The sequence below is a fragment of the Aythya ferina genome, assembly GCF_964211825.1.
Source record: "Aythya ferina genome assembly, chromosome: 11".
Taxonomy (NCBI): Eukaryota; Metazoa; Chordata; class Aves; order Anseriformes; family Anatidae; genus Aythya; species Aythya ferina.
This window is the reverse complement of record NC_140307.1, coordinates 14,555,695-14,566,171: the sequence shown is the minus strand read 5'-3', so window position 1 is coordinate 14,566,171 and position 10,477 is coordinate 14,555,695. Positions and strand designations below refer to the sequence as shown.

The window sequence follows — 10,477 nt, the reverse complement described above, 5'->3', positions numbered from 1 at the left end:
ATGGTGATAAACTTTTCAAAATGATGTGCCAACTTCATGAGAGATCCTTTCACTTAATTTGTTTCTACTGGTTGCTGATTTCAGCATGTCTAGGCATTTTTATTTGATTTACAAGGTATGACAATGAGAAACTTCAGAAATAATTCTCATCCCTTCTTTTCCTGTAGTGTGTTGCTGAAAGCTGATGCTGTCCATCCTTCTAGCAGCAAGGAGCTTGGTAAGAGGCAGGTAGAGGTAGCCCTCAAGATCATCAACGAATCTCCTTAGCAAGCAACTGAAACCAGGTGACTTTATCAGGAGCTTGTGTAGTGGTAAAAGGATGAAGTATTACATGATGGTGTCAGGTTAAAAGGGAGTCAGAAAGGGAGGATCTACTGATCTGAGTCTCTTTGGCCTTAGTTTTTGTTTTGATTGTGCTATGAAAGGGAGAACTTTGCAACTTGGCACACCTCTGCATGATTCATTAGCTGCTACCAAGTCATCCTGAATGGAAAGGAGATCTGCGGCTTCACATTTTCATGTAAGTGATTTTGGAAAGCAAAATACGTGTTCCAAAGCCCTGGCAGTATCTTAAGCTTTTACTGGAGGCTGACAGTGTAAAGCTCCAAATATAAGATATGCAGAGGTAAGTTAAACTAATCTTTCTTGTTCCGTAGTACAAAGATAAGGTGTCAGATAACTGGGCTTTAAGAGTTCCAGCCTTGTGGCACAGCAGGGGTGTTTGCAGTGGGAAGTGCTATGTTAGGTAGAGCTGAGAGCTGATCAGAGGAGTTCATGGCTATTGGCCATGAGTCTTCCAGAGCAAAGTGTACTGCCTGCTCCACTGGATTGCTTTTATGGTCCTATGGTCCATGTGTGGGACCTAAACCATGTGCCTGAGTAAGGTCAGACTGCTGCTTAAAATTGTTTGCTTTCTAGGAGACCACAAACTGTTCTGTGGTTTAGGAAGCCTGAAATCACCTCTTACTGTGTGCAAGGGTGGGGGTAGGCTGTGGTTTTAATGTCTTAGTGAGATCATGTCCCATTAAAAGGGCAAGAATGTGCAAACAAGGAGACAGAAATGAATCTAAAAAAATGTTTCTAGAATAGACTTCCCCAAAGCGTATTGTTGTAGGTAATGGCATAAACCATTGTAACAAGCGAATAAAAGCTCTCTGTTTCCAAGGAGAGCTGAGGGAATATGAAGGTGAATCACCCTGAGTGGTGTTTTTGGCTGACTACCAACAGGCACATAAATGGATACATAGATGTATTTGCTGGAATATGAAAAATCCGTTTCCACCATACCTCATAAGCCACTAGCCATTGCGGATTGTTTGCCTGCAACGTCTGATCAGACAGAACTTGTGAAACTAGAAAGTGCTGGCTTGTAAAATACATAAGTCAGGTTCTTGACTTAACTCTATGCCAAACAAATAGGAATTTCTCTTGAAGGTAATTTGTTAGAAATGTTAACTCCAAAATTTGTTTAAATGGCAAAACCCTGCCTCATTCAGCATTCCCCAGTGTGCGTGTCTTGATTTGGCGTGTTACTCGCCCTTTTCTTCAATGCGGAAACATATTTGAGAGACTGAAATCTACCATTGTTGTGCAGCCATGCTCTGTAATTGTCTTGGTTGTTTTGTGAGTTTTCTTCCAATTAAATAAGCAGCACTGAGAGCACTGAAACTGGCAGAACCTGCCTTCTTGCAGTTTCATGTCTTGTGGTTGATTTTAAACATGCAGTGAAGTTGGTTGTTTTTTTTTGCAGATACTGATGCATTTGAGTTCTCTTGGCTTCCCTCTTGGGATTTCTTTGATATGTAGGAAAAAGCAAGGCCTGCTGTAGGGTGTGCCTTTCCTTCCAGCAGGACGCTCACAGGCATTCTGTTTCTAACTTATTTAATGGTTCCTTACTTTCACAAAAATGTGAGTTGTTAAACAGGAGGAGGGACAGAGGTAAGAGTGACATCTAAGCCCTTGTCTTTAAAAAGTGAAGTTAAAACAGTAGCCTGCACCTATAGAGCTCTGTCTGTCAGAGCTCTAGCACCTGACTGAGAAATCTGAGTCTGTAAAAGGTATTATGCAATTGTGCATACTGACAGATTTCTGCCATCACTGATGGTGTTCAAAATCGGGATTAAATTGGCAAACTTCACTATACTGTCAGTGTTCTTGGAATATGTTTTGCTAGGCTGTCTTATGACTGCTGCAATATCTTACTAGTGGCAGCAAAATGAGAAAGTAATTAGCCAGCTATGAAGTTAAAAGAAAAAAGGAAAAAAGGGGGAAAAAAATTCTACCTGGGTCAGCCCTTGGGAAAATACTTTTTTTAGGTGCTTATTTTTTTCCATATTTCTGGCTTGTTTAATAATAAAACGAGCATAAGTGAAAGATTATGTGGGAATTACAGCAAAAGGGGCAAAGTTGTTGAAAAAAATAGTGCTTTAAATATATATTTAAAGTATACAGGAATAGTTCCTTTTAGCGGAGGAAAGCTGTGTAATGTTCTTTCTTCATGGTGGGTTGTGTGCTTTCCGAGACTATGGTATGGAAAAATTCAGACAAGTTTGTTTAAGTTTCTTGGCTTCAGTTGCAAACCTCCATAGTTTACAAACTGGCAAGTCTGAGATGTAGAGAAAACTGTTGCATATTTTTTTTAATGGAATAAATGCAGGGCACCTCTAATAATGAGGGGAACTCAGTGAGCAACTAGATATCCCAGTTAATTTATATGAGCGCAGAAACCATGTGAGACAGAAGCAGACAGAAATCTTAGATGCACAGAAAATACTTTTCTTCACAGTTGCTATTTCTTGACTAGCAGTGTGATGAACTGAAGGCACATCACATAGTTTTTTGGATATGAATATTTTGGCCTTTCAGGGCACCTCAGTACTGTTTTTTTTCCCTCTCTTGGATGGTTTGAGGGATGGCTACATACAGGTTAAACAGCATCTCCTTTAAAAAGATTGAGCAGACTTCATGATCTTAAGGGTCTTTTCCAACATACAGGATTCTGTGATTGTTTATTGTAAAAAAGAAAGTATTGTACACATGCACAGTATAAAATAGGATAAAGGGATGATGTAATTTATGCAGGCTATCTACAAAAAAATAAAAAATAAAATAGAAAGTGAACTAGACGAGAAAGCAGCTAACAGGGGAATGATAAGACAGAATTGTGCACAAGGGGTCAAAGGCCAGTCGGGAAGGTGGACAGCACGAAGCTGATTTATGGAAGAGTGAATCCTCCCATCCAAGTGCTGCCATGTAGTTGTGCCTTGTCCTGTTCCAATAGCACCCTCTTGTTCCTGCACCTACCGCATTCCCCTGACATGGAGGAAGGTGGCATGAGAATGTTACGTTCTTTGTTACTCCTCATCTAGTTTTAAAGCACAATATGTAGGAACTCTTCCCATACAAGTAAGTACAAAATCTTTTCTGACAGTGATTCCTGCTACATCAGCAAAATCTAGGTTAAGTTTCTGTAAGTTAGGACTTCATGATCAATTATTTTAACAAGGAAATAGTGATGCCTCAGGGGGAAAAAAAAAAAATAAAAATGCTGTCCTTAGTTGCTGCTTTTCAGCATTTAGCAAATGTGTGTGTGTGCTTTTATTACTTGCACACAGATGTGTCTGAGTGTGGAGCATTTCCTGGAGATTAATGAATTAATGGAAAGGTTTGTAGGTACAAGATACAGCCTAGGGGACCCAAATGGGTTGTTAATCCATGGGAGGTGCTCTGCTCTGAAACTAACTGTTATTGTTGTAGGTTAACAATAAAAAGCACACAGGCCTGTATGTCTTTGTATCTGGAGGAGTAGGAGCAAATGTTGCTATTTTGAGCAATTAAGTTACTGAGTCCTCCCTCTGCTTCCCTATCAGTTTTACTATTGCAGACATTAGGAATTCCACAGCTAGCAAAAGGATCAGTTGGAAGGGTTTATTCTGAATCCATTATTTTTGTCAATTATTTGCTATTAACGATTTGGATTGAAATAAGGAGAAACTATAAAATCCAAGTTTAAATTGAGCGCAGATAGTTTGTACAATCACTCTGTGGATGTGGTCTACCTTGACTTCAGCAAGGCTTTTGACACCGTTTCCCACAGCATTCTCCTCAAGAAACTGGCTGCTTGTGGCTTGGACTGGCGCACGCTTCGTTGGGTTAGAAACTGGCTGGATAGCCGGGCCCAAAGAGTTGCCATGAATGGAGCCAAGTCCAGTTGGAGGCCAGTCACTAGTGGCGTCCCCCAGGGCTCGGTGCTGGGGCCGGTCCTCTTTAATATCTTCATCGATGATCTGGACGAGGGCATCGAGTGCACCCTCAGTAAGTTCGCAGATGACACCAAGTTAGGTGCGTGTGTCGATCTGCTCGAGGGTAGGAAGGCTCTGCAGGAGGATCTGGATAGGCTGCACCGATGGGCTGAGGTCAACTGCATGAAGTTCAACAAGGCCAAGTGCCGGGTCCTGCACCTGGGGCGCAATAACCCCAAGCAGAGCTACAGGCTGGGAGATGAGTGGTTGGAAAGCTGCCAGGCAGAGAAGGACCTGGGAGTATTGGTGGATAGTCGGCTGAATATGAGCCAGCAGTGTGCTCAGGTGGCCAAGAAGGCCAACGGCATCCTGGCTTGTATAAGAAGCAGTGTGGCCAGCAGGGCTAGGGAGGTGATCGTCCCCCTGTACTCGGCTCTGGTGAGGCCGCACCTCGAGTACTGTGTTCAGTTTTGGGCCCCTCGCTACAAGAAGGACATGGAGGTGCTTGAGCGGGTGCAGAGAAGGGCGACGAAGCTGGTGAGGGGCCTGGAGGACAAGTCCTACGAGGAGCGGCTGAGGGAGCTGGGCTTGTTCAGCCTGGAGAAGAGGAGGCTCAGGGGCGACCTTATCGCTCTCTACAGGTACCTCAAAGGAGGCTGTAGCGAGGTGGGGGTTGGTCTGTTCTCCCACGTGCCTGGTGACAGGACAAGGGGGAATGGGCTGAAGTTGTGCCAGGGGAGGTTCAGGTTGGATGTTAGGAAGAACTTCTTTACTGAAAGGGTTGTGAGGCATTGGAACAGGCTGCCCAGGGAAGTGGTGGAGTCACCATCCCTGGAGGTCTTTAAAAGATGTTTAGGTGTAGAGCTTAGGGATATGGTTTAGTGGAGGACTTGTTAATGTTAGGTCAGAGGCTGGACTTGGTGATCTTGGAGGTCTCTTCCAACCTAGCTGATTATATGATACAGGGGGTTGTGCCATTTTAGCTCAGTTGTTTCAAAGAAGTTCCCTTTACCAAACCAGACAAGTGCATATACAACTGTGTCCATACACATACATGGCGTATATATACAACTAAGGCCTACCCATTTGACTAACCCTTAATCAAACAGTTCCATTAGAGCAAAGTCTCACTCTTGTAGGATTGAGCTTTACAGAGTCATTGCACAGTAGGAAGTTCTCTCTAGATTCAAAACTGCTGGGTCATTAGCTGCTGTGACCATTTAGTGTGTAGGTTTAAAAAATAAACAGTTGTCCCCAGCTAGGATTGCAATGCTGTATTTCAGTTTCTACAGAAAGAGACTGATACTCAAATGTGCTAAGCATGTAGCAGTTTATGCTGGTCTCAGTAGGATGCCCAGATGCTGTATTAAAGGTGAAAGGTTTCAGAATCCCTATTTAAAATACAGTAAACCCAGTAAGCTCTGACATTTGTTGTCCCAGTTCCTCTTTTCCCCGTGTCTGTTTTGCCTTTGAGGCAATAATGAAAGAATTACTCTCTGTACTTCAGTTCAATAGCAAAACTTAAGTGTGTCCCTTTGTTTCAGTTACTAATATATTTCTCAGATGAAGTGGGGATTTCCCTTAGTTTCTGTTTTGTTTTCCTGTTTGAGAATTTACAAAAACACCAGCTATCCATATATGAAATGTTTTTTACTCACACCTGTTGTTTAAACTTGACAGGCACCAAGTCATGTAGAAGCTTGTTAGCTCTCATTACACCACTTGGAAAAAAAATGTTATTAAGTAGAGCACAGCTTCCCCTTCAGCCTCGGTACTAAGCTTGATCCTCTTCTGATGCTTTTGTCAATATCTTGAAACCTTCCCACTACAAGATTATTGTTGCCAGAGACAATGGCATGAAACAAATCCAGCTGAGTGGCAGACATTAAGATGAGGGTACAGGTAGTAAAACTGTTCTTTTTTTATTGTTAATCACACTTTGAAGTATAACTGTAAGTTAAGTATGTGTGTGTGCAGGTGTACATGGCATACACTGCTGTATGCCAGATGGTATATATAGCACCTAAAACAGGGAACTGTTCTGTGCTGATGGCATGTTCTGGTTTGGTTCAAAGTCAAAGAAAATAAATGATAGTATTTCCAACTCAAGCAGTTGATTGGTTTTTCCAAGTGGCAGGAGGGACAAACTATCCCCCACTTGGTGCTTACTGCAGAAGTCAGTCATCCCAGGTAGTTGTCTTCCCTCAATAGTGAAGTTTCTAAAATGGTCTTAGCTGTTTTGCATAGCTCTGCATGCAGAAGGAGGTACAAAAATACCTATTTGAGTTTTTGCAGTGATCCTGATGCAGCACAAATCTGTGCAAAAACAATTGACTTGATGTACAGTTATCTTACGTGTTTAGAAAGGAGTAGAATAAAATACCTTCTCACTGATCTGTGTAGCATTTAATAATTGTGCATTTACAGATCTACAGAGAAGCTCTTTCAAAACATGTCTCAGCTTGGGAACAATGATATGAAGTAAAAGAATGGAGTCTGTATGGTATGCATGGACTTGTTCCCATAAGAATATGCAAGGCCAGTGCCAAATGCCTCCACCCAAATATCTTAGATGTTACTAATTTGATAAGAGGCTTTTTCCTGTTTTTGACTAGCCTATGCAGTTTGAGTTATCTGTGCTCAGTTCTCACGAAGAGTGTTTTTAGTGGCACAGGAGATGTCTGCAGAGCAAAGAGCAAAATGAAGGTATAATTGCAGCACAGGTAGGTGAAACCACACAAAAATTGATAGTCATAGCAGTGAATGTGTGGAAAATGGGATAGAAGCCAGCATGCACATATAGCTAGATGAGTGTTTTGTGTGAACTGCAGAGCAGCATTTGCTTGTGACAATAGGTGCAGGTAAAAAGACATGCTGTATCTTCAAATAAGGGAGGGTTTGGAAAAATTGCTAGAACAGATACTGAGAAAAATCAACTCTTCCATCTAGAAGGACAGATAAAGATAGTAAATGCAAGTCAGGACTGTGTTGTTCACACAGGGATGTGTGTGATAATTCATGTAGATTTGGAAACATTTTTTCCTCCTGTTGCTCTGTTTGACAGAGGAATTGTGCCTGTTCTTCCTTACTTGTAGATATGTGCTGTGGAGGTGGCACTCGACCATGGCACTTGAGCATGACTGAATGGTCAGGTGCTCTCCCCAGTAAGTCAGGCAATGTAAGGCAGTCACAGTTCTCACTGCCACGCTTCTTCATGCATAGTTGTCTGGGACTTGTTCATTTTATTGAGGTTTTTATTTTGTGGAGGAGTGGAGAAGTACTTATTACCCAATTGTGAGGAGATCCTTTTAGAGCAAGCTGGAAAGCTTTCCTAAGTGCATGTACTTTATAATTGTTTATTTGGGCATTTTGAGCATCAGAATTATACTTTAGGGTTAATATGCTTAATTCTTCAGGTGTTTTATACCTTCTGTGGGTGTTTTTTGTTTTGTTTTGTTTTGTTTTTAAAGCAACCTATTTCAGTTTGAAAAGGTATGTCTGGAAAAGTTGAAGGCAGTGATGCTGTCTGGTACCTATTGCATTCATGTGGACAGTGGTCATGAAAGACAATGTTTCCATGGTATATTGTATGTCTACCCACAGAGTGGAGAGAGAAGCTGGAGAGGATTAAAAGATTATACACAGCAACTGAATATTTAATGATAAATGTGAAGTCATTCTCAGGGATGAAATTATCCCTCTCTGGAGGAGAACTTCAGGAAAAACAGGAAACAATTTTATGTGGTTTCTTGTGTTGTTTTTTGTTGTTGTTGCTGTTGTCATTGTTGTTTTTTTTTTTTTTTTTACACAGATATTTTTCCCAAATGTTCCTTCATTGCTTATTTTCAGTGGATGACAATTTTTTTTCCTCTGAGTCCCAAGAGGTTTAAAGCAGGCTTTGAATTACAAGTATGAGGAAATCACCCCTGAGAAACTGGAGCTTCAAAACTAATGTTTCTGCTAAAAAGAAAGAAAAAGAAATGTGTGTGCCCTTTGGATGGTCTGTAATTCCAGCACAGCCTTTTCAGCATTCCTTTCCCTGACATGCGAAGTATTTCCCAGGCTCCATCCTGTTTTTAGGATCTCTGTCAGACTGCATGCAACTCATAAAACAAAGGAAGTAGCAATGTGGCACTATAAAACTTTCGTTTTCTATTTTATTGAAAGTAAATAATTCCCAAGTGACACATCCTCAGCACACAGAAAAATTGAGTACATTAAGGAGAGTTATATATCTTTTATGGTGTGTGTAAAAAGCAAACAACAACAAAAAGCATTGGCCAACCTGTAGTACTGTGTATGAGTCCAGGTGTATGAGCTGCTGCTTAGAAGTCAGGACCAGTCACCGGGCTCCTGGTTGGGCTTGGGGACCACCACTGCTGCTGCTTTGTCTGTTTGTGATGGGGACATTGGGTATGGCAGAGCTGTGCTGCTGGTCTGATGATAGCAGGATCAGTGCTACTAACTGAACTCCTCAAGGAATAAAGATAAATGTCTGAATCATAGTTCAAACACAGCTGAAGATAAGCACATTGGTCTCTGTGTCTAAAAACCCCATGTTTTTAATGCTATTTTTTCTCTTGCTTCAGACATCTTTTGAATGTTTCAAGATTTGTTCCTGATTAATGTTTGTGGGCTAAGTTGTTGGAGAATTCACCAACTCATTATCTTAGTTCAATAAAAAAAAAAAAAGCTCAGAGAAGACTTTAATCTTAGCATCAAACTGTAAGTACACACCTATTTACATATGTGTTCAGGAAGAGATGCCTGTTTTTTGGCTGGGTCTAACTGTTTTAGTGTTAAGGTAATGGTACATGTACTGTAATCAGGCAGGTGTTACTTTACTTTGTAAACAAATAATATCCCGAGAACTGCTTACTGACCAAGAGCGAGCAAATAATGTAAATGGGTGAGGACTCTATAAGAGCAACTCTGTTCTGTAAGACCGTGACAACCACGAGAGATCCAACTATAGTGGAACTGTCCCTTTTGCTAGGTGGTTAAACTAATAAAGTTTCTTACTGCCATCTGCTGTATGAATGTGTCAAAACAGAGGGAAATAAAAATTGTCTTGGTTCTCAAATAAATGAAAATGCTTCTGAAATAGAGAGAAATCAGAGCTTGATTTCTGTCTATACCTAATGTTCCTCCTATTTGTCATCTTTACAAAGTTAGATTTTTTTAATATAATCTTTAGAAACATTGTATGATCAAGGGAATCATTATCCCTTTACTCTGTACATGTATTTTCCATCAACATCAACTTCACCTATATCTCTGTACGTATATATAGATGACTTTTTTAAATTGCTGCTTTCCTGTTTTTCTTCTTTTTATTGGACACAAATGCAGATTAATTTTTTGACAATTTTAGCTTTTGCCTGCTATTTTCCATGTGATTCAACGTTTTTAGATCTAGAAGTTAATCGTTTAAGTCTTTACAAAACTTAGTCTCAGGAGATTAATGAAAAACTTCTATTTCTGTTAGTGAGTGTAGAGACTTATCAACACCTTAAAACATTACCAAGATACAACAGATACGGGCAGGCCATCTTGTGCTTCTGGATTTAATGCAAAACTCTGCACTAAAGCAATCAGAATAATGACAAGATCTATTTCTGGCTTAGGCATATTCAAAAGTGTGGTGTCAAAGTTTTCCTGCTAAGCAGGTTAATTAAGAATTAAGAGAATCATCCTGCTGCAAAATGCTATCTGGGACAGTTCAGTGCAGCAAAAATGACTTACTAGAAAGCAAATACAGCATCTTGGACCATATGAGTATGAATTTGTACCATGATAAACAACTGCATTTTACTGAGAAACAATAATGAGAATAAATGCCTGCAGTGAAGTCTGGATTATCTGGTGTACATTTGACTTCATACATGAAAGCTATTTAGCCTGACTTCTTGCAACATTCTGCATTTTTTTGAGATCAGCAGACATGAAGAAGGACATCATATGCCTTAGGTTAGCATCTCAGAAATTTCTTATAGCATATGCAGAGTTCTAGAAGGACAGGTTACCCACTTTTGCTTACAACTCCTTTTTTTCATTTTTTTTTTTTCCATTTATAAGCACTTTTATTCGTTGTCAACATTTATAACATTCAGGGAGTGGTCCTATTAAAGATTGTTAGCTGTTGTTCAACAATCCTGTAGCGGGTATATGTGTCTGTTACTGTCTTGATACTCCAGAAAAGCTCCATGAGAGAAATGGCAAAGCAATGCACAATC

The 10,477-nt window shown here is 40.4% G+C and overlaps 1 long non-coding RNA gene across 1 annotated transcript; it reads left to right on the top strand.

Moving 5' to 3' along the window:
- Positions 1-6,830: 6,830 nt before the first annotated feature.
- Positions 6,831-9,268, top strand: LOC311442431. The gene is made up of 2 exons (XR_014696641.1): positions 6,831-6,964; positions 8,053-9,268. It is a non-coding gene; the product is annotated as an uncharacterized lncRNA (long non-coding RNA).
- The last annotated feature ends 1,209 nt before the right edge of the window (positions 9,269-10,477 follow it).